This window comes from Microtus ochrogaster, unplaced genomic scaffold (assembly GCF_000317375.1).
Source record: "Microtus ochrogaster isolate Prairie Vole_2 unplaced genomic scaffold, MicOch1.0 UNK73, whole genome shotgun sequence".
NCBI lineage: Eukaryota > Metazoa > Chordata > Mammalia > Rodentia > Cricetidae > Microtus > Microtus ochrogaster.
The window spans coordinates 374,716-379,664 of NW_004949171.1; positions in this window are offsets into that span (position 1 = coordinate 374,716).

A 4,949-nucleotide genomic window follows, 5' to 3' on the forward strand; every position below is an offset into this window, starting at 1 on the left:
GGGAGGGAGGGAGGGAGGGAGGGAGGGAGAGGGAGCATGCTTTTCTTTTTTGCATTTATTTATTTGTTTACTGAGTTTTGCGGCAGGATCTCACGTAGTCTCAACGAGTCTCAGACTTGCCTGTGGAGCCCAGGATTGCCTTAACTCTTGACTCTTCTAATTCTGTGTCTCCGATGCTGGCTTGGATTCCAGACATATAACACTATGTCCAGCTCCCTTAAGAAATTTTCCAAGATTTCAGAATTGGGATGCAGAAAAACTTGACTGCTTTTCTTAAGCCATTTCAAATGAGATCAATTGTTTCAAGATCTGCTGTGTCTTAGTAAAAGAAGTTCCAACTATTGGCCCCTTAATCTTGATGCACCTTTGACATACTATATTATGAATTTTCCAGTTTTGTGTAGGAAGTTGGAGAAAGAACAACAAATAGCTAAAAAAAAAAAAAAGAGAGAGAGAGACAGTTTTATAATAGACTGAATTTAGGCCAATATTAGATCCCTAAAAAAAATTGAATTTATAGTACAAATATTTCCCACATAGTATCTTTTATTTGGAGACTGGCCTATGTCCCAGCCTGGCCTGGAACTCATGGTCTTCTTCTTTCATCTTTCTGAGAGTTGGTGTTCACACATATGCACTATTGAGGCTAGAAGCTATTTTAAACATTTACTATGATATAGGCATGATTATAAGGTGTCAATGTATTACATACCATTTAAACTAGACAATAACCTTGTGAGATAGGGGCTGTTTAACAATATTTTTATAAAGAAATCAGCTGGATCCCAGAACAAAATATCTTTCCTAGTAATATCTGAATATGACAATTTTCTACATGATTGTGGCATTTGTTCTTATAACCATATCACGGTACTTAAAAAGACAAGCAAACAAAATTTGTCATAAACACATTTATTCTTGCAAATGATTATCTGTTTGAAGTGGCTTTGACCATCCCCCATCTTACTTAATAATATTTGGAGTCTAGAAGCTTTTGAAAGCAATACTGTATTGTTAAAATATAATTGTTCGAGCAGCTGATAATCGAATAATTTTATGTATTTCTTTGTGATGTCTGAAAGCCTCTGCATGTTTCCTTCATCATCCATCATGTCGGCTCTGGACAGAGAGCAATCATTTTTGAAGAGGCTCCACTAAATACTTGTATCTCCTGTATAGCCTTCTTTTGCTAATCAGTGAGAGTAATTATTTCTCACAGCAATCTCTTACAAAACATGCCTGTTTTCTCAAAGACAGAATATCTACCTTAATGATTTTTATGTCCAAATATCTGAGCATCCCTAAAATCCCTAGGTATTTGATAAATGCATGAGTAATTACATGGTCACCCAGAGTACTTCAAAGGAAACTTTAGAGAAAGGCAGGGGAGGGGGGGGAAGCTGAAGGTCAGCCAATGTATTTTCTGAACAAGATGTGCTAGAGAAGACTAAAGGAACACCTGGCTCACTGCCACATCCCTTGTGATACTTCCAGGCCACTACATTTCCACTGAAGATAACTGATGCACCCACACTAAATTTTGGGAGAATTCAGATCCTTCATGTTGTTCTGTGTTTGCAAGATCTGCATCAATCTGAAGAAAATTCTCAGGAATGCCCAAGACCCAAAGAAGAAACATGAGAACCTTATAGATGCCAATACAGTCCACAGTGCATCATCCTGCATCAGTCAGAGGAGACTGGTATAGGAAAGGGAAAAGACGAAGAGCCTGTAAAGAAGTTGTACAAAAAGGAAATCATGAGTTGTTGAAGATCCTTTGGATTATGGTAGAGAGAGCCAACCCAGTGTTATCTCTTATCCAGCAGAACCATTTGCACAATTGTGGAATAGGGCATATCCCAGAAGGATGGCCAATCTGTGATCTAAGTCACAGTTCTATATTTTCTTCTTACTGTTTAAGGAAGAGAAACCTAGACTTGTCATAAGGCTGTGCTTTATAGTGAAATGGTTAAAGGTTTTGCAGACAAGGGATTGCAATATCCATAACTGTGCCCCTAATGAACACAGCTTCTAACATTTTAGATCAAGTCTTTTCAAAATCCAATAAGCCACATCATTTTCCTGTAAAGGAGGGCAGATATAGGTTAAAATAATCCATCAGAGAAAGAAGCTTTTTTTTTCTATGTGAATAGCTTGTCCAAAAATCATGCTTAAGAGTGCCAGGCTCAAATATATGCCCACTCTCCACTGTCAGACTATGCACTGACTTTGCCCACCAGCATATTGTAGACATGAATAGCCATGCACAGAATATGAGAAAAATATCATGAAATAATTTTTAAAGAGAATTTAGAATTGGAAACTGTACCCAGTAACCTTTATCTATTGAGTATATTACTCTAGCTCATACAGCCTAAAGCCACATGTGAATGACTTGCTAATCTGCAAAACTTATACAGCTGTTTCAACTTTTCAGATGATGAAATTGAAATTAAGTGATGCTACCACTTAATAGATAGGTTAATAGATAAGGTAGTTGTGGTTAGAATTCAGGTATAATCCTGGAGCCAGTACCCTTGACCATCACACCACACCTCCTGTAAAGACATTTTCCTCCTTAAAACTGCACTTCTTCACTGTTGGATTCATTCAGGATGAGGAGACTGATTCCTCTCTCTCTCGGGTGCTAACACCTTAGGCTCCTCATAGCACCATTTCTCTATTGCTTGTCTTCTCCACTCTTTCCTGCTGTTTTTCAACAATTTTCTCCTTTCACATCTTATCTGGACTCTTTCTCTGGCCCTCTCCCTGTTTTTCCTCTGCCCTTCCCTATCTGTTCTTGGTCTCTGGCCTCTCCTAATTCTTCAAAAACCTCCCTTTCTCTCAAGTTCTCTCTCTACATCTCTGTGTCATCCATTCCCTACTCTCAGTCTTGCAATATGCATTCCTCCTATATATTAATTCTTCATCTTTCAGGTTCTTTATCCTTCCTCTCTTCACACCGTCTCTAGCATCCTCTCCTCAGAGTCTCCGACTAAGTTTCCCAACTCCCCTTCCCTATATCACTCAAACTTCTGTTTTCAGTACCTCCCCCTGCATATCTCGGTGCTAGTCCACTTTCATTCTTTTGGTTTTTTGGCCACCTAGAGTCCTGTTTTATTAGTAGTAGTAGTAGTAATAGTAGTAGTAGTAGTAGTAGTAGTAGTAGTAGTAGTAGTAGTAGTAGTAGTATTGATTTTTAAGAGTTCCCTGTTTCTTTGATCATGACACCATCATAATATCTAAACTTTACATGTTTTTAAAAAGACCACCAATATGTTCCCTTATTTTTCCCTTATCTTACTTTGACACTATTTCTACCTTTCCTCAGTCTTATTTGACAGCTTATCCCTAAACCTAGTTTCTCTTGGCTTATACTATAAACTTTCTCTTAATATCTTCCTTTTCATTCTTTTTCAATTGTCTTATAATTCCCAAGTCCCCAAGGAAGTTGCCAGTCCTTCATGGGCACTGTCTGCTGATATCTAACACATTGCGTAAAATAGAGAAGGAATATCCTTCTGTAGATTGAGAAGGGTAACGCCAGTTCTGGATCAGGAATAATGATAACAAATTCATTTATATTCCTTTTTCTCCTCCAGACCTTCTCCTAAATTCTCCAAATGCAGAATATCAATTAAACCTCATATCTACTCTTTTAATAGAAAACATCATTGAATTGTTTTGCTGATGAAAGTATGAAAGCAAATGCTATATCAGACACTGAGACGGAGGAGAGCAAGGCTTGCCATGTAAGCGTCTTCCTGAGAGCCCTGACTTTGGAATTCTGAGAATTAGTTAGACAAGGGCAAGGCTTGACTATTGTTTCTACATCAGCTTACTGAAATTGTACAGTTGAAAGTCTATTTTAGAAACATTTCTCTCATTATTTCTAATAAGGTTGGGTAAGATCCATCAGAACTCCAGCACAATTTCTCAGGAGGCAGAGCTTTGGAGAGATAAAAGATATAAGAAGAATATGATCAAATATACCATATGAAAAACATTAATCAGAAAAAGCAAAAAGGTAGAAGATAACTAGTATGGCTATGCATGCTGACATTCACCCTAAGGTAAATTAGAGACTCATTTCTAGTTGGCACTAAGAAAGGGTCCTTTATCCTCTAGAATCACTTATGCAGTCTGTTAACTTTTTGGTAATTAGAAATCTCAGTAAATGTTGACTATGTGGCTTTAAAGACCCAGAAAACGTAGAATTAGCATCTGTGAGTCTCTTGGGGAGACTCGATACCCAGGGACATTGGTATGTCAGCCTGAATTTTTGGTAAGGAGAGCTTGTGGTTCTTTGAGAAGATCGGGTTTAGAATGAAGAACACCACCTCATCTTCTGATCAGGTAGACATGCAGAAGTGTCTAATAACAACAAGAAGACCAAAATGGGAAGATGAATGGAATTCTTTGCAGCAGTCTATGATTTGTTCAGAAAAGTTAAATAACTTACTTTACAGAAAAGGGAGAAAAGTAAGAACATACGCAGACCATTAGAAAAAGAAATTTAGACATTCAGCTATTCCTGGTTTTGCTGGGATTTTATTGTTATTATTTTTGTGATTTTTGTTGCTTTGTTCTTAGAGAAATTCGTCAAGAGTAAAGAAAGGTTTCATTCATGCTTAATGTCACTAAGCGAAACTGTGTGTTAGTTAGCAACAACAACAAAAATGTGATGGGTAAATAGGAAAAGGGCTTATCCCACTTTTAGGAAAGAGTTAATTAAGAAGCTTTTGAGTCTAATGAAAACCAGACAGAACACTCAGCTGGAGGATTTTCCCAGTGACACTGGATGGTTCATGTATATTATCCTAAGTTTTGACCAGATGCCTTCTTCCCCAGAGTGCTTTGACCTTCTGAAAATGAAGGAATCTGTTCCACCAATAAAGATATTCCCACTGATCAGCTTCCCAGACCCAGAGTAGACTCGTTATTGAATT